Source organism: Entelurus aequoreus, linkage group LG04 (genome assembly GCF_033978785.1).
Source record: "Entelurus aequoreus isolate RoL-2023_Sb linkage group LG04, RoL_Eaeq_v1.1, whole genome shotgun sequence".
Classification (NCBI taxonomy): Eukaryota; Metazoa; Chordata; class Actinopteri; order Syngnathiformes; family Syngnathidae; genus Entelurus; species Entelurus aequoreus.
This window is the reverse complement of record NC_084734.1, coordinates 45,883,291-45,910,329: the sequence shown is the minus strand read 5'-3', so window position 1 is coordinate 45,910,329 and position 27,039 is coordinate 45,883,291. Positions and strand designations below refer to the sequence as shown.

Below are 27,039 nucleotides of genomic sequence, written 5' to 3'. Positions count from 1 at the left end.
AAAAGGGTGTTGTTGCAGAAGATGTCCAACTTTCTTTATTACCATTTAACACTCAGATTCTGCAAAACAACCTTCAAATGTCTGTGACAAGGCGCCAAAGGTGGATGGTTGGTTCACCTTTGAGCAGTAACAGTCACAAGTAGTCGCACAATGACTATTAGCTGTTATGATTTGCCTTCATTCACCGCCACAGCAAAAACAGTTAACATGTAATTTAAGTGTAGACTTTCAGTTTTAATTGAAAGGGTTTCGTGGAAGTGTGGCATTAATGGTTGAGGAATTAAAAACATTCTATTGCTCCGTTTTCACCGGCTCAAAACTGCATTTGGAGCCATTTGGAGGAGTATATGGACAATAACAGTGTCGTTATGAGTGTGTACTTACAGTATGGATCATCACAATGACTTTGATATAATACAATTAACATGCAATAAAAGTGTAAACTTTCAGCTTTAGTAAAACAGGTTTTGTAGAAATATGGCATTAATTGTTCAGGATTTATGCCGTCATTTTTTAGAGGCTAAACAGCAGCATACATGGACAGTGTTGATGTTGCCCTAATACACCGCGACAGTTTGTTTGAAATACAGCAAGATGTTACGGAAGTGTAGAATTTAAGGTTTGATTTGAGTTGTTGCACAAAAATGTGGCATTGATCATTTCGGAATCACAGCCATTTTTATTCTTCCATTTTCAAGGGCTGAAAAGCAATGTTTGAAGTAAAGCTACTTGGACAGTTTTTAAGGTTTCCTTTATGCACCAGAACAAATAATTCTGAATATAAAAAAAAAAATCCAGATGTCATCCATTTTCTACCGCTTATTCCCTTCGGGGTCGCGGGGGGCGCTGGAGCCTATCTCAGCTATAATCCAGATGTCATGAAATGTAAAAAAAAAAAAAAAAAAAAAAGTCAATATATTTTAAGGTAAAAACTGGCAGCTCAGTCGCCAGAAATAAAAGTGGTAAAATTTTTCGATTTAAAGTAATGCACTGCATGAAAACAAAGAACATATATTTTGCATTAACAAGAACTGGCAGTTCAGTCGTAAAAATAATAAATAAGGCTGACCGATTTTCAATATACAGTAATTTGGTGTAAAATCCTGCCAGCTTTTTACCATAAATTTAACTTTTTTTTTTACAGTGTAGAAGTATAGACCTTAAGGTCTGATTTGAGATGTTGCACAAAAGGACATTTACATTCTTCAGTTTTCTAGGGCTGAGAAGCAGAATTTGTTCGAAAACTGCTACACTTCTACACTAAAAAAAAAAGTCAGTAGATTTTCTGTAAAACTCTGGCTTTTTTTTTTACTTTAAAAATGAAAATGGTACCGTTATTTCCATTTACAGTAATACACTGTGAAAACGACTACAGATTTTAGGGTGAACAAAAAACTGACAGCTCAGTTGCCAGAATTTGACTGTGAAAATAACAGTGGTACCGTTTTTCTATTCATAGAAACTCTGTGTAAAAAAAAAAAACGCAATCAACTTTATGGTACAATTCTGGCGATTGAGTTGCCAGTGTTTTTATTTTTACAGTAAAATGTAGAGATTTTTTTTTCTTGTTTTGTGATCACAACCATTTGTATTACACCAGATTCAAACTATCTCTAAGAATCTATTCCAGGGCAGGGGTGTCACTAGGTTTGAAGAAGCAGAGGGGCTTAGCCCCCTGGTGGTGGTTCCTGTAATGCGAGCACGCAAAGCACGCAAGCAAAAAATGTGTGCACTTGCAAGACCTTTTCGCTCACAACTTTTTGGCACTGTATTAGAATTACACAACAAACATTGAATGCATCTAAATGGTTGAAAGTGTAAGTGTAAGAAAGCATTAGTCATCTTTAGTAAGCATGAGATGGCCCAAACACATAAGGACAGTGTTGTTGCATGGAAAAGCTAGCAGACAACTTTCAAAACTGGAAACGTTGCACAGATGATAGCAGTGTAAACAAACTGCAGAGCACTACAGAGTTTACCTGAAAACAGACAAGGTTCTGGTGGAAAGAAACTTTCTGGAAAACGGGGGTTGGATGTCCACCCAAAGATATGTTGTCTGTGCACAAGCTCTTTGATTCAGAATTTTTACACTTGCCATATTTTTTTGCTTACAACTTGTTGTTACTGTATTACAATTACACAGCAAATACTGAAGAAATTGAAATGGTCGAAAATACACATTGTCAGTTTGCTGTTATTACTGTAATGGTAATTTAAGGCACTTAGACCACAGGTGTCAAATTCAAGGCCCGCAGGTCACACATATGAACTATCATAACAACCTGCCATTTATGGTGCAAACAATAAAAGTGAAGATAAAAAACACCCATAGAACTCCACCTTTTTGGCTATGAGTCTGTCAGTGCATCCAGTCTTCAGAGCCCCAAGACACTACTCTAAAATAACACTAAGGCTATTGAACTACATCAATTAAGTTTAAGTAGCACACCTATACTGCAAAGATGTAGTATTGTGCTTTGCTTATCATACGTATGGAAGTTATTTTTCTGTCAGTAATATTATAGACATTATTGTTATGAGTTCTATATTACAAATCAATCAGATAGTGTTATGATGCAACTTCGGTGTGAACTCTCCCGTGCTTCGGTCACATAGTTGTGAATAATACACCGAAATAGACAAAATAAATTAGTTGACAAATTATCAGAAACAGGCGAAAATAATGTTTTAGGAACTCACGTCAATTAATGTTCCACCACTGATCGCCAACAAGCTCTTCAGAGCAGACATCAAGGCAAATGTCCCCAAAACTGCAGGAGACATCTTCTTTCATAATCTTCTCTGCGGTTCAGAAAATGTTGACTTTGATTGCACAGAATCCTTGAAATTGCCACAAATGTGCCAGTACTGAGACGACTAGAATTGAACCATATTGACATCCGGGTTTACTTCCGTGAACACTGCAGGACATGCTACGTCAAAACGCCATGTCTGTATTCAGATCAGTTTGTATTCACATTGGAGTCTGGACCAATGTGGTTGTAATGTAAACAACCACAAAAAAAGATCTGATTTGACCCAAAAAAATCTGAATTGGACATCCTACACTGAAGGCACTAGACGTAGCCTTAATGCTGCTGCTGTCTTGCTCGACCTTGCTAAGATAACAGTAAAAACGTAGACTTTCAGAATTTCAGTTTAGTAATGCAGGCGTTACTGATGGAACAGATTGGATTGGAATAATAAGCACTGACAAAGGGTTTTCAAATTGTTTGTAATCAAAGTGAATAATGACAGGTTGCATTATTATTTATTTAAAACTCATGTTCCTGCATATATATATATAATTTGTCTGGCATTTTTTGTGAAAAAAACAAACAAATCACACCAAACTATTTAGGGGGCCTTAAAAATATTTTAGGGGGGCCACATAGGCGTAACGACGGCAAGGATCTGATCAATCTAAGTCTATGAGCATGAATTGATGAAGCCTACTTGGATGAGAGGCGAAATGTCTTCTAAGAAAGTGTTTCTTAACCATAGGGCGCACGGGGCCCATGGTTGGGTGGCGTGCGCCTCCTACAGGGCCTCCAAAAATATCTGTTTCTCAGCGGGGGTCCATATGGGCCGCAGCAGAATCAGTTGAAATACACTTTTCCACCACTTGTGGCAGTAATGACAATCTCACACAAACAGAAGAAGTCTGGAGCCAAAGTCATAGAGAAGTTTCTTGGGCCTGCGATGAGGTGGCGACTTGTCCACGGTGTACGCCGCTTTCCGCCTGAGTGCAGCTGGGATAGGCTCTAGCACTCCCACAACCCGAGAGGGACAAGCGGTAGGAAATGGATGGATGGAAGGAAGTTTCTTAGGTGCAAAAATTATGACTAAAGTGGTAAAGCTGTATTTTCATTTGCAATTTAATTTTATCAACCGTTTAGTTAAGAAACATTCATTATTAATTTAGTTTATTTTAGCACAACATAATTATATGTATATTTATTTTCATCAGTTATTTATGAGTTTCTTCTTATGCAGTATATTTTGTTAGTACTTATTATTCTAATCAGCCTGACCTAAGCCTAATAAGGTTTATATGTTAAATAAATGATAATCTTTGTGATCAACACATGGTTTCATATCATTTGACAAAGTTGTAAGCTGTAAGTAAGTTAGATATAATTATTGAATATGATTGAAATCAAGAGTAAGATTGCTAATTAAGTCATAATATTTGAGTGGGCCACAGACCTTTCTGAAGTGAAAAAGTTGGGCCCCGAGGTCAAAAAGGTTAAGAACCCCTGCTCTTTTTTTTTCTAAGACAAACCAAACAGTCCAGTTGCGATCGATTGAATGCCCTGAGAATACAATGACCTGGATGAATTAGAACATTCAGACATCCTCCATTAAAAGCAGCATTTGATCTAAAATAACCTGGACTGTTTTGATTACTTTTCCTTTATGCACCTGAACAATTAATTTTAAATCATAAAAAAATTAAGATGTGATAGTGTAAAAAAAAAGTATTCAATTTTACGGTAAAAAAGTGGTAGTTCAGTCGCCAAAATGTTACTGTAAAAATTTACGTAGATTTTACGGTTAAAAAAAAAACTGGAAGCTTCAAATCTTACAGTACAGATAATAGTAGTAGCGTTTTTCAATTTACAGTTGGTTAAATCTGTGTATAAAACTTTTTTACGGTACAATTCTGACAACCAACCTGCCAGTTGGTAGAGTGGCCGTGCCAGCAATCGGAGGGTTGCTGGTTACTGGGGTTCAATCCCCACCTTCTACCATCCTAGTCACGTCCGTTGTGTCCTTGGGCAAGACACTTCACCCTTGCTCCTGATGGCTGCTGGTTAGCGCCTTGCATGGCAGCTCCCGCCATCAGTGTGTGAATGTGTGTGTGAATGGGTGAATGTGGAAATAGTGTCAAAGCGCTTTGAGTACCTTGAAGGTAGAAAAGCGCTATACAAGTATAACCCATTTATCATTTATTTATTTTATTTTTTCACCCCAAAATCTCTAGATTTTTAAATTGCGGTGTAAAAGTATAAACTTGAAGGTCAAATTTTAGATGTTGCAAAAAAATATAGCATAATGGTTTAGGAATTACAGTCGTATTACAGTATGCTTCCATGCTCAAATAAGAATCAGAAGTACTTTATTAATCCCCGGGGGAAATTAAGATTTTCAGCACAATCCCATTCAAGAGCAGACAAATATTATAGGGAGACAGAGCAGGATCGCTGACGGGTCTACCAACTTCCAGCGCCCCTTACAAAAAAGGTGAGAAACAGGTAAATGCTGGGGAGGGGGTCCATAAGTATTTGTACATTGAAATTGAGATTGTTATGATTTTGTCAGGACTAGGTCAAAAATAGGACTCAGATGCAGAGTGGAGAACAATCCGGCAGGCTTTTATTTTGAAATGTTTCCTTTTCACCTCCTGAGTCAGGGCAATACACAGCAGCTATATACTTTAACAACTGGGCGAAAAGGTTTCACAAAAAGTGAACAGACCGAAAATCACTCCGAAAGGAGGGAACAAAAATATCAATCTCTAACTACACTAGTGAGGAATATAACTATGAAATTCAAACAACAAAAGACGCTCCAAAACGAGGGAAAAACAATGGGCTATAAAGCTTCTACACTGTTTCTAGTCTAGAGAAATAATTAACAAAAGGTCACTCAAAAATTAGGAAAAGAAGAGACTGTAAAAGTAAACGGAACTCACCACTTCAACTTGAAAACTTTACAAACAAAAATTCACTCTGCTTAAAGGCCTACTGAAATGATTTTTCTTTATTTAAACGGGAATAGCAGATCCATTCTATGTGTCATACTTGATCATTTCTCGATATTGCCATATTTTTGCTGAAAGGATTTAGTAGAGAAAATCGACGATAAAGTTCGCAACTTTTGCTCGCTGATAAAAAAAAGCCTTGCCTGTACCGGAAGTAGCGTGACGTCACAGGCGCTAGTATTCCTCACAATTCCCCATTGTTTACAATGGAGCGAGAGAGATTCGGACCGAGAAAGTGATTATTACCCCATTAATTTGAGCGAGGATGAAAGATTCGTAGATGAGGAACGTTACAGTGAACGACTTGAGAGGCAGTGATGGACGTATCTTTTTTCGCTCTGACCGTAACTTAGGTACAAGCTGGCTCATTGGATTCCACACTCTCCTTTTTCTATTGTAGATCACGGATTTGTATTTTAAACCACCTCGGATACTATATCCTCTTGAAAATGAGAGTCGAGAACGCGAAATGGACATTCAGTGCCTTTTATCTCCACGACAATACATCGGCGAAATGCTTTAGCTACGAGCTAACGTGATAGCATCGTGCTTTAACTGCATATAGAAACAAAAAAAATAAACCCCTGACTGGAAGGATAGATAGAAAATCAACAATACTATTAAACCGTGGACATGTAACTACACGGTTAATGCTTTCCAGGCTGGCGAAGGTTAACACTGCTGTGCTAACGACGCCATTGAAGCTAACTTAGCATCTTAGCAACCAGACCTCACAGAACTATGTACTCTCTCCTTTTTCTATTGTGAATCACGGATTTGTATTTTAAACCACCTCGGATACTATATCCTCTTGAAAATGAGAGTCGAGCACGCGAAATGGACATTTAAAGTGACTTATCTCCAAGACAATACATCGGTGACACACTTAGCTACTGAGCTAGCGCGATAGCATCGTTCTCAAATGAAGATAGAAACAAAATAAATAAACCCCTGACTGGAAGGATAGATAGAAAATCAACAATACTATTAAACCGTGGACATGTAAATACACGGTTAATGATTTCCAGGCTGGCGAAGGTTAACAATGCTGTGCTAACGACGCCATTGAAGCTAACTTAGCAACCAGACCTCACAGAACTATGTACTCTCTCCTTTTTCTATTGTGAATCACGGATTTGTATTTTAAACCACCTCAGATACTATATCCTCTTGAAAATGAGAGTCGAGCACGCGAAATGGACATTTAAAGTGACTTATCTCCAAGACAATACATCGGTGACACACTTAGCTACTGAGCTAGCGCGATAGCATCGTTCTCAAATGAAGATGGAAACAAAATAAATAAACCCCTGACTAGAAGGATAGATAGAAAATCAACAATACTATTAAACCGTGGACATGTAAATACACGGTTAATGATTTCCAGGCTGGCGAAGGTTAACAATGCTGTGCTAACGACGCCATTGAAGCTAACTTAGCAACCAGACCTCACAGAACTATGTACTCTCTCCTTTTTCTATTGTGAATCACGGATTTGTATTTTAAACCACCTCGGATACTATATCCTCTTGAAAATGAGAGTCGAGCACGCGAAATGGACATTTAAAGTGACTTATCTCCAAGACAATACATCGGTGACACACTTAGCTACTGAGCTAGCGTGTAGCATCGTTCTCAAATGAAGATAGAAACCCATCAACAGCCGTGCTCACCTGCATTCCAGCGATCAACGGCACGACGAAGGACTTCATCCGTGGGTTTGGCGGCAAGCATCGGCTAGGCGTAGTAAGTAGTCCTTGTTGTGTTGCTGTAAGTATTGTAATGCCCCGCAGTGGAGAAGGAGTCACACAGACGAGGAAGCGCTGCTCAATCGCTTTATTAAAAAGCGGTAACTGGTTGTAGTTCAAAAAGTAACGCACACACATACACGAGCTGCTGTTAGCCAAAACTCACGCTCACACACACAAGTTCTCCGCCAACTCACTCGCGCATGCACGTTCCCCAAACCCTTAAAAACAGTACACTAATGCAAATATCACAGATATTACAGTATTGTACTTAGCCGCTAAGACACCGATCGATCCCACCTACAACGTTCTTCTTTGCAGTCTCCATTGTTCATTAAACAAATTGCAAAAGATTCACCAACACAGATGTCCAGAATAATGTGGAATTTTATCGAAGAAAACAAGAGGCTTTTCTATCGGGTCCGATGGGGTCCAACCACTTCCGTTGCTTTTGTGACGTCACGCGCATAAATCATATCCAAAGGAGTTTTTCAACCGGAAGTGTGGCTGGAATTTTAAAATTGCACTTTATAAGTTAACCCGGCCGTATTGGCATGTGTTGCAATGTTAAGATTTCATCATTGATATATAAACTATCAGACTGCGTGGTTGGTAGTAGTGGGTTTCAGTAGGCCTTTAAGAGGAGAAAAGGAAAACTCAAAATATCAACTTGGAAATTCAGGATCTGGATAACTCAGAGCAAGACGAGACAAGGCTTGGGCATGATGCTCGAGATGCACAAGACAACGAGACATTCTGGGACAGAACAAACGAAGGCGTGGACTTATAAGACACATGGGGATAATGGGGAACAGGTGGAAACAATCAGGGATCAGGGATGACATCAGACTGATGACAAGAGGAAGGGCAAGTGGCCTGAAACGAGAGGAGAGTTACTTTTCAAACTAAAACATGAAATTCACAAGACAAAAAAACCCAGACCAGACATCCCTCACCGCGGTGTGACAGATTTTGCTTTACATGCTTTTGGATTTGAAATAAAACAAGTATTATGGTGTAGAAGAGTATAATACAGACCAGGCCCACAAAAATATTTCCCTGCATGTTCAGCTTCAATCTGTCGCATTTTAGAACTAATGCATACTCCATACAGGCCCTGGCTGGGTACTTTGGAGATCCTTTTTTATAAAACTTGGAGCTCGATGGTTGTGAGAGGTGTAGACTTTAAAGAGTAAATTTTTTAGATATTGCACAAAAATATGGCATTCTCTGTTTTTCCTTTTATAACAGTGTCTGTTTCATGCAAATTACCGCTATTGCCAGGGGTTTATAAGTGGATATAGTGGCAATGAGCCCAAACCTAAACCAAAATCTAAATATATGGAAGGTCAAGCAGTAGGAAATGGATGGATGGATGGATGGATGTGGGGACCTTAAAGACTGAAATCTCACATCATGTAACTTGCGTAAGCTACGCCCCTGTGTACCCTCCGTGGACTTCCCAAAAATTTTAGCTGCGCATCAGCGGGCGACGCAGACCGCGTTTATTTTCAATTTCATAGCTCTCTCTTGTCCCATGTCTTGAACGGCTAAATAGCGTCGCAAATTTGCCCGTCCTCTGCCGTGACTTTTCAGGGGTTGCACAGTCCATCTTGAGTCCATATTTTCTTCTGGTTTATAAGTAAAACATTCATGGGGGCTATGTGGCTCGCTCGTGCCAGTAACTTGAGGGTTACAGGTTCGATTACGGCTTCCGACACCCCAGTCACTGCCATTGTGTTACTTACCCTCCTTTCTCCCAGTGCCACCCACACTGGGTTAAATGTGTGACCATGTAAAGAGCTTTGAGTCATTACTCCTTCAGGAGACACTGCCCCTTAGTGTTTTGGAAGAGAATTGCAAGTCATGCGCCAGCCCCCGTGGAAGAGCTATAAACAAATCTAGACCCTGTCAGAGGGGACACAAGCTACGTAACGCAAAAGTATATTTCAGCCTTAAGGGAGCTGAGCACGAGAGATCCCCTGATAAACCGGTGTTTTGGCGAGACATGATCCCCATTGAAATTCATGCACCCTGTCATCTGCCCATATGAATTATAGCAATGTGAAAATGTATTTGTGCATTGGACTTCTTCACGTGAATATAATCATAACACTAAATAATGCTATATTTTTGTATTTTGTCATTTAATATACCGTACATATTTCGCTCAACAGACTATTAAGCGATCTAATGTACAATTTATTAGGCTACGGAGTCATGTGAAGATTTTGAGAGTTAAGTGCCGAAGGCATACTGGGAGCGTTTGCGCCTTCCCTGCAAAAAAACCCATAACCTATTCATACATTTGATCATTTGTAGTGTAAACCATGTAGTCCAGCCTTGTGGTTAGAGTGGCAGCCCTGAGACTGGGAGGTTGTGAGTTCAAACCCCGGCCGAGTCATACTAAAGACTACAAAAAATAGGATCCATTGCCTCCCTTTTTGGCACTCAGCATCAAGGGTGGGAATTGGGGGTTAAATCACCAAATGATTCCTGAGCGCGGCCCACGCTGCTGCTCACTGCTCCCCTCACCTCCTAGGTGGTGAACATGGGGATAGGTCAAATGCAGAGGACAAATTTCACCAAACCCAGTTTGTGTGTGACAATCATTGGAATTTAACTTTAACTTAATGTATATCAACTGACAAAAATATAGCGTTATTCAGAGTAACGATTGTCTTTACGTGTGCAATTTCCATATTCTTTGGATTCAGATGGAGAGGGTGCATGAATTCCAATTGGGAGTACGTCTAGCCAGAAAAGTGTCGCTTAGCGTGTGCCATTATTTTGTTTAAGCTCAATAAAACCTATCACAAATGTGTTGAATTGTAAACGTTCAAATATATTTCAAATGGGATTTGTCGCTTTTGCTGCAGGGGAAAAAAAGCATTGTTGACTTTCTATGTAGTCCGTAGCCATCATGGATTCAATTTAGCTTGTCCTTGTTTCTCCGCAAACACGACAAATAAAACCTGTTATGGAGGTTTTGTTGGCTTGTACCGTGGGAAGGAATTGAACTTTTTCCCCTTTTTTCCCCCCTCGTTCCCTTTCGCTACATGAAATCTTCAGCGTCCACACACAGCTGTAGGGATTAAACGGCAAATGAGAATGGGCTTTCTGCCGGGACTGTATTGATATTCTGGAGTAGTTTTCAAGGTTTGCCGCCCCCACCCGACATACACACCTACCGCTCTCTTTCTGAGAGAAAATCTCGGGTCATAAGCCTTCCCTCGCATCAGGGGTGCGATCGCAAAGCAGTGGAATGCAGATGAGCGATTTGAGATTTGTCTCCTGCTCCTTTTGTTTGTCGTTTGCTTGAGCGAGACGTCGGGAAACTGCAAGCAGGGTTGTGTCTATTTCTGTCTTGCAAGCGTATCAAGGTTCTGTCTTTTTGCTATGAGGCCGTGTGAGGGGAAACACTTGCAAAAATGGCAGGGGAGAGTTGTAAATGCTGATGAACAGCACTTCTCTTCATGCACTGGGGTCTGCTTAGTATGCTATCCCCTTCGACACACACACACACACACACACACACACACACACACACACACACACACACACACACACACACACACACACACACACACACACACACACACACACACATTCTTGTATTTCTTACTTTCTTGAGACCTCTGAAAAATGCCTACCTCTTTAGGACCACCCTATATATAAAGATTTGTATTTACAACATTAATAATATATACTTACTATGCAAATATAAAAAAGCTTGTTGTGAAACATGAGTTGGAATTTCACAAGAAAAAGGTCACAATTTCACAAGAAAAACTTGGAATTTATATCATATATATCATACTTACTCAACGCCAGTCAAAATTTTACAAGAAAAACTGAACATTTCAAATCAAATCAAATCAAATCAACTTTATTTATAAAGCACATTTAAATTTAATTTACCACAGGGGTAGCCAAAGTGCTGTACAATGGGCAGGTTAAAAATAATACGAGAACCGAGAAAACACAACACAACACAAACAGAACACGATAAAAAATAAATAAATAAAATATAAAAACATAAAAATATAAAAACAGTTTCACAGCAGGTGTATTATGGGGCGCCATTGCAGGATGGGTATTTGTGCAATATTATAATAAAAGTTGGAATTTATTTTTAATAACAGTCACAATTTTACAAGAAAAGCTTAACATTTTGGCAACTTTATGAAGACACTTCACCCTTTGCCTCTGATGGCTGCTGGTTAGCGCCTTGCATGGCAGCTCCCGCCATCAGTGTGTGAATGTGTGTGTGAATGGGTAAATGTGGAAATACTGTCAAAGCGCTTTGAGTACCTTGAAGGTAGAAAAGCGCTATAAATGGGTTATACTTGCATAGCAAGTATAACCCATTTATCATTTTACTCGACAAAAGTGACAATTTTATAAGAAAATGTACAAATGTTGGCAATATTATAATAATTATCTGAATTTTACTTGGCAAATTTTACTAAAAAATTTCACAATTTTACAAGAACAACAAAAAAGTCAGAACTCTGACAAATGTCATTCTTTTGCATTAAAAAGTAATAAAAAAAGTAGTAATAATTTTACATAAAAAAAGTAATAATTTTACGGGAAAATATTGCAGTATTACAGAAACAGAAATAATATGAGAAATTGTTCTCAATTTTATAAAAAAAAAAAGTCGCACATTGTGAGAAAAAGACTGCTTTTAGTTCATTTTTTGTTTTTTGTTGTTTTTGTTTGTAATTGTTTTTTAATCTTAATTTTTTACTTCAAGTTATTACAGTATGTCGCTATATACCGTATATTACCAAATAGTAGCCCGGGCGTTTATTTCACAAAATCGATTTTGGAGACAGGCGTTTAAAAGAAGCAGGCGGTTATTTGCACATGGCTTTTATTTATTTTCACACCAGCCTGCATCAGGCCATTATTTGGTTACAATGGTTACTGTCCAGTATTTTTTTTTCGTACAAAAAACTTTAAATTTAAAAGCTATTGTAAACATACAAACATAAAAACTAGAGATCAACATGAGGTAGGCTATCAAAAGACAAGAGATCAACAAGGCCTCAACATGGCAGAAGTGCAACAATTGTCAAATAGAATACCAATACTAAAAATAAATAAACTTTTTAAATAAAGCAGCCTACCAGGAAAAATAAAATTATGGTACCAAGTACTCAAGTATAAAACCCACCATCAAAACAGAACAATAATACTGTCACTTAAATAAAATAAAGGCTACAGTACTCCAAGTTTTAAATAAAGCAGCATACAGGAAAAATAAAAAAAAACTATAAAAACATCAAAACCATAATACTGCAGCAAACGCAACCCCAGTAGCATTTTAATCTAAATTATGCAAATAACAGCCCATGGGCGGCTATTTGGACATAGGCGGTTATTAGGAAGAGGCGGTTAATTCACAAAATGGGGTCAGACCCCAGGCGGCTATTAGGACATGGGCGGTTATTTGCCCAAGGGCGTTTATTTGGTAATATACGGTACATTTTTATTTAACTTTTTTAAATTAATTTTGGCCAAAGGGGGCACATTTCAATTTCTTACACACACTTATTATTACATATGTTGGCCAGAGGAGGAGCACTTAAAATGTTTACACACACTTGTTATTTCATATGTTGACCAGAGGGGGAGCACTTTTAAAACCGACACACAGTCAATTTGAAAAATCCCTCCTTTTTGGGACCACCCTAATTTTGACAGATTTCACCACCAGGGGTGCAAATGACATTCTCTATTAGGTGCAATGGTTTTCCGTATTGGGACCATGGTTTATGTCCTGACTTGTTCATCGGTCCTCATATGGAAGGTACTTTTCCTTGTTGATGTCTCAAGAAGGGTGGAAATACAAGAAAACACACACACACACACACACACAGACAGACAGACAGACAGACAGACAGACAGACAGACAGACAGACAGACAGACAGACAGACAGACAGAGACAGACAGACAGACAGACAGACACACACACACAGTACGAGCGTGCTAATTGCTTGCTGGCTACTAGCACGCTAATTGCTTGCAGGCAACTAGTGCGTTAATTGTTATCTAGCAGCTAACACCGCTAATTGCTAGTTGGCCACTAGAGCACTCATTGCTAGCTATCTGAAATGCTAGCATAAATACAAGACTTCTCTCTTAGGACAGAGTGGAAAATACAGTACCGTGTCTACAACAGGAAGTAAACCTGCGCGATGTCTTATAAACTGGAAGTAAATTATACCATTTTCCTTTTGTCATTCAGAAACTATGGTGACAGTCAGAGGTCACAACAAATGCAAACGCCACAACACAACATTAAACCACCTGACAACATTTTCATATGGTTAAAATATGGTTACATTTCTACAATGTGATACAATATCCTCCAAGTTGTATCATTATTACACAAATGCTCAATGATTTATAGACCAGGGGTGTCAAATGTACGGCCCGTGGGCTGGATCAGGCCCGCGAACAGGTTTAATCCGGCCCGCGGGATGAGTTTGCCAAGTATAAAAATGAGCCAAAATTTTTAAATGAAAGAAACTGTTTTTCTAAATGTGTTCACTAGATGTCGCAATAGCATTTATTTGTATCTTTGTAGATAATGCTACATATGTAAAAAAAAAACAACTACATGTTAGTGCACCAGTCGAGGAAAATGAGCAAACTACATAAATTCCATCCATCCAACCATCCATCCATCCATCTTCTTCCGCTTATCCGAGGTCGGGTCGTGGGGGCAGCAGCCTAAGCAGGGAAGCCCAGACTTTCCTCTCCCCAGCCACTTTGTCCAGCCCCTCCCGGGGGATCCCGAGGCGTTCCCAGGCCAGCCGGGAGACATAGTCTTCCCAACGTGTCCTGGGTCTTCCCCGTGGCCTCCTACCGCCCTAGGGAGGCGTTCGGGTGGCATCCTGACCAGATGCCCGAACCACCTCATCTGGCTCCTCTCGATGTGGAGGAGCAGTGGCTTTACTTTGAGCTCCCCCCGGATGGCAGAGCTTCTCACCCTGTCTCTAAGGGAGAGCCCCGCCACCCGGCGGGGGAAACTCATTTCGGCCGCCTGTACCCGTGATCTTGTCCTTTCGGTCATAACCCAAAGCTCATGACCATAGGTGAGGATGGGAACGTAGATCGACCGGTAAATTGAGAGCTTTGCCTTCCGGCTCAGCTCCTTCTTCACCACAACGGATCGATACAGCGTCCGCATTACCGAAGACGCCGCACCGATCCGCCTGTCGATCTCACGATCCACTCTTCCCCCACTCGTGAACAAGACTCCTAGGTACTTGAACTCCTCCACTTGGGGCAGAGTCTCCTCCCCAACCCGGAGATGGCACTCCACCCTTTTCCGGGCGAGAACCATGGACTCGGACTTGGAGGTGCTGATTCTCATCCCAGTCGCTTCACACTCGGCTGCGAACCGATCCAGCGAGAGCTGAAGATCCTGGCCGGATGAAGCCATCAGGACCACATCATCCGCAAAAAGCAGAGACCTAATCCTGCAGCCACCAAACCGGATCCCCTCAACGCCTTGACTGCGCCTAGAAATTCTGTCCATAAAAGTTATAAACAGAATCGGTGACAAAGGGCAGCCTTGGCGGAGTCCAACCCTCACTGGAAACGTGTCCGACTTACTGCCGGCAATGCGGACCAAGCTCTGACACTGATCGTACAGGGAGCGGACCGCCACAATCAGACAGTCCGATACCCCATACTCTCTGAGCACTCCCCACAGGACCTCCCAAGGGACACGGTCGAATGTCTTCTCCAAGTCCACAAAGCACATGTAGACTGGTTGGGCAAACTCCCATGCACCCTCAAGGATCCTGCCGAGAGTATAGAGCTGGTCCACAGTTCCACGACCAGGACGAAAACCACACTGTTCCTCCTGAATCCGAGGTTCGACTATCCGGCGTAGCCTCCTCTCCAGTACACCCGAATAAACCTTACCGGGAAGGCTGAGGAGTGTGATCCCACGATAGTTGGAACACACCCTCCGGTTCCCCTTCTTAAAGAGAGGAACCACCACCCCGGTCTGCCAATCCAGAGGTACCGCCCCCGATGTCCACGCGATGCTGCAGAGTCTTGTCAACCAAGACAGCCCCACAGCATCCAGAGCCTTAAGGAACTCCGGGCGGATCTCATCCACCCCCGGGGCCTTGCCACCGAGGAGCTTTTTAACTACCTCAGCAACCTCAGCCCCAGAAATAGGAGAGCCCACCACAGATTCCCCAGGCACTGCTTCCTCATAGGAAGACGTGTTGGTGGGATTGAGGAGGTCTTCGAAGTATTCCCTCCACCGATCCACAACATCCGCAGTCGGGGTCAGCAGAACACCATCCGCACCATACACGGTGTTGACAGTGCACTGCTTCACCCTCCTGAGGCGGCGGATGGTGGTCCAGAATCGCTTCGAAGCCGTCCGGAAGTCGTTTTCCATGGCTTCTCCAAACTCCTCCCATGTCCGAGTTTTTGCCTCCGCGACCGCCGAAGCCGCACACCGCTTGGCCTGTCGGTACCTGTCCGCTGCCTCCGGAGTCCTATGAGCCAAAAGAACCCGATAGGACTCCTTCTTCAGCTTGACGGCATCCCTCACCGCCGGTGTCCACCAACGGGTTCTAGGATTACCGCCACGACAGGCACCAACTACCTTGCGGCCACAGCTCCAATCAGCCGCCTCGACAATAGAGGCGCGGAACATGGTCCACTCGGACTCAATGTCCAGCACCTCCCTCGTGACATGTTCAAAGTTCTTCCGGAGGTGGGAATTGAAACTCTCTCTGACAGGAGACTCTGCCAGACGTTCCCAGCAGACCCTCACAATGCGTTTGGGCCTGCCAGGTCTGTCCGGCATCCTCCCCCACTATCGCAGCCAACTCACCACCAGGTGGTGATCGGTAGAAAGCTCCGGCCCTCTCTTCACCCGAGTGTCCAAAACATAAGGCCGCAAATCCGATGACACAACTACAAAGTCGATCATGGAACTGCGGCCTAGGGTGTCCTGGTGCCAAGTGCACATATGGACACCCTTATGTTTGAACATGGTGTTTGTTATGGACAATCTGTGACGAGCACAAAAGTCCAATAACAAAACACCACTCGGGTTCAGATCCGGGCGGCCATTCTTCCCAATCACGCCTCTCCAGGTTTCACTGTCGTTGCCAACATGAGCGTTGAAGTCACCCAGTAGGACAAGGGAATCATCCGGGGGAGTACTTTCCAGTACTCCCTCGAGCGCATCCAAAAAGGGTGGGTACTCTGAACTGCCGTTTGGTGCGTAAGCACAAACAACAGTCAGGACCCGTCCCCCCACCCGAAGGCGGAGGGAGGCTACCCTCTCGTCCACCGGGTTGAACTCCAACGTGCAGGCTTTGAGCCGGGGGGAAACAAGAATTGCCACCCCAGCTCGTCGCTTCTCACTGCGTGCAACGCCAGTGTAGAAGAGAGTCCAGCCCCTCTCGAGAGAACTGGTTCCAGAGCCCTTGCTGTGCGTCGAGGTGAGTCCGACTATATCTAGCCGGAACTTCTCTACCTCGCGCAGTAGCTCAGGCTCCTTCCCCCCCAGCGAGGTGACGTTCCACGTCCCAAGAGCTAGCTTCTGTAGCCGAGGATCGGACCGCCAAGTGCCCTGCCTTCGGCTTCCGCCCAGCTCACAATGCACCCGACCTCTACGGCCCTCCCATGAGTGGTGAACCCATTGGAGGGGTGACCCACGTTGCCTCTTCGGGCTGTGCCCGGCCGGGCCCCATGGGGACAGGCCCGGCCACCAGGCGCTCGCCATCGTGCCCCAACTCCGGGCCTGGCTCCAGAGGGGGGCCCCGGTGACCCGTGTCCGGGCGAGGGAAATCTGAGTCTTTGTTTCATTCCCATAGAAGTCTTCGAGCTGCTCTTTGTCTGATCCCTCACCTATGACCTGTTTGTCTTGGGAGACCCTACCAGGGGGCATGAAAGTCCCCCGGACAACATTGCTCCTAGGATCATTGGGACACGCAAACTCCTCTACCACGGTAAGGTGGCAGCTCAGAGAGGAGCTACATAAATTCCATCTTGTAATTTGATTTTGATATTATTTTCTTATCTTGATAGATTGAAAATGAACCCCCAATGAGTTGACTGATGAACATTATCATATAATTTATTCAGAAAGTATGAATAACGACAAATAAAGATAGAATACTATTATGTAAGTGTAATAAAAATCCCAACAACATTATGATTTGTACATTTTCAGAATGTGCTTGTTTTATTTTTAAACAAAGAAAACAATCTGAAGTTGTCTTTATTTTGAAGTTATCAGGCCGTGATTTTACCAGTCCCGCCCACTTGGGTGTAGATTTTTCTCCATGTGGCCCCCGATCTAAAATTAGTTTGACACCCCTGTTATAGACAATGGCAAAGTTGCTCAGTGTAAATATGTTTTGTTTGATGGCTGCCATGTTTTCTAACCAATCCTGATCAAATTATACAACATTTTTTTTGGTCGGCCCCTTAAAAAGGTGTGTACCAAATTTCCCAGTGACTGACCTAACACCCTAAAGTCCATTGCTTTTTTTTTTTTGCTCCAGCACATTGAACTGTGTAAGAAATTACAAGTCAATTTCACATATTTGGGGTTTAATAACGGCGCCATCATGGGGTGTGTTGGTCAGAAAAATTATAGCACGGCCAACAGGGGTGCTTGTTTTGACTCATTTTCACCATTTTGTGTGAAGTGCTTCAAAAGTAGAAGAGTTCCACCTTGTAGTTTTGCTCATTAAACAAACGACGATCAAAGCAATACCCCTCACCTTCGGGCTTTTTGCACCCAGCGGAGGTATCAGTAAGAGCAAGATGAAAACTAGCATGAGTGCGAATGGCTTCTCTTACCATTCACACGCCATTAGCGAGCAACACCAGCCCTACAATGTTCCGGGCTTTAACCAGAACCTCATTTGTTATCCGTGACTAAATTGTCCGGGTCTTCTCCTCTCCGGCGGGGATTCTTTGTTCTAAATGTCATTAGGTGATCTTCAAATGAGCCCCTGATTGCCTCTCGCCTTCAAAGTGACGTTTGCAGTGTTGCCATGGCATCACAGCCGTCACCCAAGAGTTATTGCATTCTAGCAATGGCAGAAAACATTGCACGAGAAAGAAAAAAGGACAGGGCGTATGTGTCAAGTCCTCATAAACATGAGGACTTGACACAAGAGTTAATCAGGCAGCAAAAGCAACATCCATGTTTTTTTCTAATCACTGCAGAGATGTTTTTTTTGTCTTGCTGGAGTCATTTTGCCACAGGCTAAATGAGGAGCTTGCTGCATTTTTGGCCGGAGTACACGGCCATCTGCTTTATCCAGAGAAGATCCAGGTGAGGCTCTTGGCCCGGCACTGCCAGGTGCCATGGCGGCGAACTGCATGTAGGGAGGCAGACATCTCATTAGCCTCCCGGCAATTCCCTGCCTGGACGCGGATTGCCGAGGATTTCTCAACATAAGTTGGACCATCTGAAAACATTTCCCCTGTGACCCCGCTGCCGGCCCAGCGGTGTGCAGGATGAGGCAGGCCATTCTGGGCTTTTCTGGAAAAGGCGCCCCTGGGAGAGCATAGATAGGCTGTGCTACTGTACACTGCTGCTGTTTCCATAGCTGGGGGTTGTCGAGCGTGCTACCTCTATTAGGCACAAATCCACCCACTGGCGCGCATGTGTGGGCGTGTGCTGTCAGTCTGTTGTGTTCTCCGAGAGCAAAAAGACATGTTGACAGCCAGTAAAGCAGGTTTTGATATGACTGGGAAAAGATATGATGGTCAGTGCATCAGTAGATTATCTGTTTTCGACTTTATTTGTGGCCCTCTTCAGTCAGCCCTGCGTAATGAACAGCCCAATCTGCAGAATAATGACTTTCTGAAGGGGTGTGACATTTAAAGTAGAAGTGTGTGATTGATGGATGCGCACATTGATTATCTACTTATTTGTTCATGTACCTGATGAGTGCAACCTGTTATGCAAATCTCAGTGGAACGCCTGTAATTAAATGGAAATTAGGGGGACAGCGATAGATATTTCCTAACCTGTCTTTAGACCTCGCTGAAGGAGAAGGCGTTTTTAGGGATTACACTTGGGAGCATTCGCTTCACGTTCGGCTGAGTTTTGCATGGAAAGGAAAAAGAAATGAGCCTCAATCTTCATAGGGTGAATCAATATCACGTCTTAAATGCAATTCCAGCCTGGAAGTAGCAGCTCGTCTCCGCCTCATTGCACAGCCAGAGCCCTGGCCAGTCAGAGCAGCAGACTACATTAACGTATACATCTCAGGCCCTCATCAACTGAATGTATACATCTCAAAGCCTCATAAACATGGATGTATACACCACAGAGCCTCATAAACATGGATGTATACACCACAGAGCCTCATAAACATGGACGTATACACCACAGGGCCTCATCAACATGGATGTATACACCACAGGGCCTCATCAACGTGAACATATGCACCTTAGGTCCTCATCATTATGAATGTATAAACCTCAGGTCCTCAACATGTCAACATGTATGGTTACACCTCAGAGCCTCATCAACGTTAACGTATGCACCTCAGGTCCTCATCAACGTGAACATATGCACCTTAGACCCTCATCAACATGAACATGCACCTTAGACCCTCATCAACGTGAATGTATGCACCTTAAGCCCTCATCAGTGTGAACGTATCCACCTTAGGCCCTCATCAACGTGAACGTACAGTATGCACCTTAGGCCCTCATCAACGTGAACGTATGCACCTTAGGCCCTCATCAACTGGAACGTATGCACCTTAGGCTCTCATCAACGTGAACGTATGCACCTTAGGCCCTCATCAACGTGAACGTATGCACATTAGGCCCTCATCAATGTGAACATATGCACCTTAGGCCCTCATCAACGTGAACGTATGCACCTTAGGCCCTCATCAATGTGAACGTATGTACCTTAGGCCCTCATCAACATGAACGTATGCACCTCAGGCCCTCACCAAGTGAACGTATACACCTTAGGTCGTCATCAACATGAACACACCTCAGGTCCTCAACATGTGCGGTTACACCTCAGAGCTTAATCAATGGGAACGTATGCACCTTAGGCCCTCATCAATGTCATCACTTCCTGTCAATGAGAAAGGACGCAAAGAAAAAAAGCTCCGCTTCTGCTACCGGAGTTTTTGTTAAGTCTGAAGATTTTGACCACTGATTTGACCACTGATTTGCGATCACAGCCACAGGAGAGTCACCTGGCATCTTCGATCTGATTTTGGTCAGTTGAGAGGCACTGATACGCTGAAATAAGGCGAGTGAAAGAGCCGTTACCCTCAAGCCAAAGGCGCCTCCCGCAGTTCAAAGCGGTTGCCTCGCAACCAAAAGCTACGGCGAGTTTACAGCTGTTTTAAAGTGATCCCGACGTCGCAGAGTGATATAAGTTGACAGGCTGACACCTCAAATTGATCTCTGAACGGCGCAAGGTACGAAATTGTTGAAAAAACAAGTTAAAAGTGCCGCAAGTCGCTAAAGAAGTAACTGCCCTTAAGACATAAGAGGCGCTGATGTCAGTGACTGCCGTGATGCCAAAAGTTAAAGGATTGACTGGAAAGACTGATTTGAAGCTGGGCACAGGACATGATGGGATTCAAGAAGGGATACTACAAAAAATACTCCAGGAATTTAAAGAAGAAATTATAGAAAAATGGGAAGAATTGAGGGATGGAAAGAGGATATGAAAGAAATGAAAGAAGAAATTAAATAAATGAAATAAGAGAACAACTCCAGAAATAAAGAAGCCATTGAAATGAGCAAACAAATGAAGATCCTTCAAGAAGACAACAACATGCTGAGGAACATCATCAATCAATCAATCAATGTTTATTTATATAGCCCTAAATCACAAGTGTCTCAAAGGGCTGTACAAGCCACAACGACATCCTCTGTATCATAGATGAAATGGATCAGGATAAACGAATGAATGATATCATTGTGACAGGGCACCGAATTAAACCAAGATCCTATGCGAAAGCTGTGAATAATGAAGGTGAACCAGATGAAATGGATATGGTCTCAGCAGAACAGCAAGTGGTCAACTTTCTGCAATCAAAAGAAATTGAAATTGACATTAATACCATCGAAACATGCATCCCACTGAACGGAAGAAACAACAACGCCACTCCAGTCGTGCTCGTGAAACTCATAAACAGAAAATCTAAAATGGCATTGCTGAGACAGGGAAAGAAGCTGAAGGGAACAAATGTGTACATGAATGAGCATCTCACAAAACGTAATGCTGGAATCGCCAAGAAAGCACGCGACTTGAGAAAGCAGGGAAAAATCCAGGGAACTTGGAGCGCCAACTGTAAAATTTACATCAAGCTGAATGGAAGTCCAGAAGCAAGAGTAATTGTTGTCCATGACATCAAGGACCTGGAAGATTTTTAAAGTTTACACAGCTACCACAACAACGATGATAATGGACTCTGACAGAAAACAAGCACCTAAATTCAGCATCGGCACTACTATGTTCCAAGGGACGACTAAACAAGAGGACCTAGATTCAGGATTGCATCCACCTACACTTATAGAGATTATTGAAACAACATCAAAGTTTGTTGAACAACAAAATATGGAATTAAAAAATTTCTGCAACAAAGATCACAAAAACCAGGATTTGGAAAATGATATAGATCCAGATACAAATGTTTTCTCCCACATCAGTAATAGTTGTTTTTATTATACAGCTGATCAATATAATAGCAACATTGAATGTGATAACAAATTGTCAATTATTCATTTTAATAGTAGAAGCTTGTATGCAAATTACAACAACATTAAGAACTTTTTGGAACACATCAACAAACCCTTCAAAGTGATTGCTGTCACAGAAACATGGATTGATGATAAAAAAGGAATAGATTTTGATCTGGAGGGATATGAGCTAAACTACATCAACAGAACCAACAAAAATGGAGGAGGAGTAGCTGTGTACGTGATGAAGAACCTGAACTACAAAGTGGTAAAAAACATGTCATTTGCCATAGATAATATCCTAGAATGTATAACCATTGAAATATGTCAGGAAAAAAGCAAAAACATATTCATCAGTTGTATATATAGATCACCTAAGTCAAGTATAGAAACATTTGAAGAATGGATCAAGGCAACTTACATGGACAATGGTCAAAGAATAATGTTCTTATGTGGTGACTTTAATATTGACTTATTGAACCCCAACAAGCAAAAGTCTATTGATGACTTCATTGATACAATGTACAGCATCAGTCTATATCCTAAAATCACAAAGCCAAGCAGAATCACAGAACACTGTGCCACGCTTATTGATAATATTTTTACCAATGATTTTGATAATAACACTACAAGTGGTCTACTTATAAGCGGCGTTAGTGATCATCTGCCAGTTTTTACAATACATGATGGAAACTACAAGAAGAACATGGAAGACAAAAGGACATTTCGAACATTGTCCATGGATACAACTCAGTAACAAGCAGAGAAAGAATAATCAACCATGGATGACAAAAGGATTAAAAAATGCTTGTAAGAAGAAGAATACACTATATAGAAAATTTATAGCACAAAGAACTATAGAGGCAGAAATTAAGTACAAAAAGTATAAAAACAAGTTAACAGACATACTACGATCATGTAGAAAAGAATATTACAGTGAATTATTGGACAGGAACAAAAATAATATGAGAGCAACATGGGGCATCCTCAATAGCATTATTAAAAATGGAACTAAGAGGGACTACCCTCAATACTTCTTAGATGAAAATAAAAAAAGATGACAACATAAAGGAAGTAGTTGAAAGCTTCAATAATTATTTTGTAAATATTGGACCAAAATTGGAAGAAAGGATTCCAGACCCAGTTCCAATTGAGGACTATAATGATACCATAGAGCGAAATCCCAACTCCATGTTCCTCAGTAATGTGACACAGGAGGAAATAGTTACAATTGCAAAAAAATGTAAATCTAAGACTTCAACTGATTGTAACGGAATTGATATGAAAACGATAAAAAAGGTTATTGAAGAGATCTCAGGACCATTAATGTATATTAGTAACCTATCATTTCAAACTAGTACATTTCCAAACAAAATGAAAATAGCTAAAGTTGCACCAATTTATAAGACTGGAGACAAACATCAATTTACAAATTATAGACCTGTTTCTCTACTTCCACAATTTTCTAAAATCATTGAAAAACTGTTCAATAACAGATTAGAAAGTTTCATAAATAAAAATAGAATACTCGAAGAGAACCAATATGGATACAGAGCTAATGTTTCAACTTCAATGGCTTTAATTGAAATTACAGAAGAAATTACCAATGCAATAGATAGTAAAAAATGTGCGGCAGCGGTTTTTATGGATCTAACTAAAGCATTTGACACAATTAATCACAATATTTTAATCAAAAAACTAGAACGATATGGCATCAGAGGGTTAGTATTAAACTGGATAAGAAGTTATCTAACGAACAGGAAACAATACGTGAAGCTAGGCGAACACACGTCTACAACGCTAAATATATCCTGTGGTGTACCTCAGGGATCAATACTAGGACCTAAATTATTCAATCTCTATATAAATGACATTTGTAAAGTTACAAAAGATTTAAAGTTAGTATTATTTGCAGATGATATAACAGCGTTTTGTTCAGGAGAGAACACACAGGAGATAATACAAATAATAACAGAAGAAATTAACAAATTAAAAAGATGGTTTGACAAAAACAGACTATCGTTGAATCTTAGTAAAACTAAAATAATGCTATTTGGTAACAGTAGAAGAGAAAGTCAAACACAAATACAAATAGACGGAATAAAAATTGAAAGAGTAAATGAAACCAAATTTTTAGGTATAATGATTGATGATAAATTGAACTGGAAATCTCACGTAAAAAATATACAACATAAAGTTGCAAGAAACACGTCAATAATGAATAAAGCAAAACATGTTGTAGACCAAAAATCCCTTCATATTCTCTACTGCTCAATAGTGTTACCATATCTGAGCTACTGTGTTGAAATATGGAGAAATAATTACAAAAGTACACTTTATTCATTAACGGTGTTACAAAAAAGATCAGTTAGAATAATACATAATGTTGGATATAGGGAACATACAAACCCTTTATTTATTGAATCAAAAATACTGAAATTCCACGACATAGTGAATTTGCAAACAGCTAAAATTATGCACAAAGCAAACTATAACCTGCTACCCAAGAATATACAACAATTCTTCTAAAAAAAAACAGGAGAAATATAATCTTAGAGAAAAACGTAATTTAAAACATTTGTTTGCACGTACAACACTTAAGACCTTCAGTATATCAGTATGTGGAATTAAATTATGGAATGGATTAAGCAAAGCAATCAAACAATGTACTAATATGATACACTTCAAGAAACTCTTCAAACTTAAAGTGTTTATGTGACAGTTTGACCCCACACTGTCACTGTTTGACCTTTGGACTTCCTCACAGACCGTGCACATTTGTTGGGAAGCTCAACATGGACAAACTACAAACATTCAGTTTTGTTAGCTAGTGAAAAGCATGTGCTCAACAAACAAATTGTTACCTGTCACTCACCACGGCTCTGAACAGTTGACTAAAAGAGTCAGGGTGGGGTTGAGGGCTTTATATAGGTGAACACATCTGCATTCACTAATTAGGCCAAATTTGGGTCGAACCATGATTATCAAAAGCTGGGTGTTACAGAAGGACACTGGACATTTAAAAGTCATGTTACCTAAGCCTGAATATACTGTGTACAAAAATGACTGCACTACACATGCAAAAGTACTATGTGAATACTTTTTAGACATGTGATGGTTATTTATGGTGTAATTTACAAAATAACTGTTTTCTTAATTCCCCCTGTCAAATTGGTCCCAGCTAGTGGGAGGGGCTATGGGCTATTTAAATTGGAAAATGCCATTTTTCTGACAGTCTGCTGTCGGTCACTGCCAGAGGAGGTTCTCTGTCCTGAGCAGGAGTTTCGGTCTCCATGCATCATCTACTGAGATTGTAGGTGCTTTGTTTTCCTGTCATTGTTCACCTTTTGACACTTTTTGGGATTTCAATAAGTGTTTGTAAACTGTTACCAACTGCGTGCCTTGCCATCCTTGATTTGAAAATCCGGTTTGCAAAGGTTACATTACCTTCACCCGAGGCGGGGTGTGACATATGGTGGCAGTGGTGGGATGGCAAGAAATGGACAGAAAAATGTGAAACTGCCTTCACAAAGGTCAAAGCTATTCTATGCTCATCCCCGGTCTAACAAAGTCCTGACTTCAACCAGCGATTCCTTGTTCAAGTTGATGCCTCCGGTGTGGGCCTTGGAGCCGTCCTAGCCCAAGGAAAGGAGGGCGGAGAACAACCGCTTCTATATCTGAGCCGTAAACTGCATCCCAGAGAAAGTAGGTACTCTGCCATCGAAAAGGAATGTCTTGCCATCAAGTGGGCGTTGGACAGCCTACGTTATTACCTTCTGGGACGGACCTTTGATCTGGAAACGGACCACCGAGCATTGAGCTGGATCAACTCCATGAGGGATAAGAACTCCCGTGTCACCAGATGGTACTTGGCGTTACAGCCCTTTTGCTTCAATATCACACATCGAGCTGGCAAAACTAACTTGCTAGCTGATTACCTGTCTCGTCTCCCTGAACTTGCTGTCGCTGGAGAGGAGGGAGGTAATGTGACAGTTTGACCCCACACTGTCACTGTTTGACCTTTGGACTTCCTCACAGACCGTGCACATTTGTTGGGAAGCTCAACATGGACAAACTACAAACATTCGGTTTTGTTAGCTAGTGAAAAGCATGTGCTCAACAAACAAATTGTTACCTGTCACTCACCATGGCTCTGAACAGTTGACTAAAAGAGTCAGGGTGGGGTTGAGGGCTTTATATAGGTGAACACACCTGCATTCACTAATTAGGCCAAATTTGGGTCGAACCATGATTATCAAAAGCTGGGTGTTACAGAAGGACACTGGACATTTAAAAGTCATGTTACCTAAGCCTGAATATACTGTGTACAAAAATGACTGCACTACACATGCAAAAGTACTATGTGAATACTTTTTAGACATATGATGGTTATTTATGGTGTAATTTACAAAATAACTGTTTTCTTAATTCCCCCTGTCAAATTGGTCCCAGCTAGTGGGAGGGGCTATGGGCTATTTAAATTGGAAAATGCCATTTTTCTGACAGTCTGCTGTCGGTCACTGCCAGAGGAGGCAGTGACCGACAGCAGACTGTCAGAAGGAGGTTCTCTGTCCTGAGCAGGAGTTTCGGTCTCCATGCATCATCTACTGAGATTGTAGGTGCTTTGTTTTCCTGTCATTGTTCACCTTTTGACACTTTTTGGGATTTCAATAAATGTTTGTAAACTGTTACCAACTGCGTGCCTTGCCATCCTTGATTTGAAAATCCGGTTTGCAAAGGTTACATTACCTTCACCCGAGGCGGGGTGTGACAGTTTACAA

At 41.5% G+C, this 27,039-nt stretch overlaps 1 long non-coding RNA gene across 1 annotated transcript in view; it reads right to left on the bottom strand.

Annotated features, from left to right (window-relative positions):
• LOC133648688 (uncharacterized) overlaps positions 1 to 25,147 on the bottom strand; it is a 33,768-nt gene extending 8,621 nt beyond the window's left edge. The window contains exon 1 of the long non-coding RNA XR_009825914.1: positions 25,123 to 25,147. This is a non-coding gene — a long non-coding RNA (uncharacterized LOC133648688). The remainder of the gene's footprint in view (positions 1 to 25,122) is intronic.
• Positions 25,148 to 27,039: the final 1,892 nt, after the last annotated feature.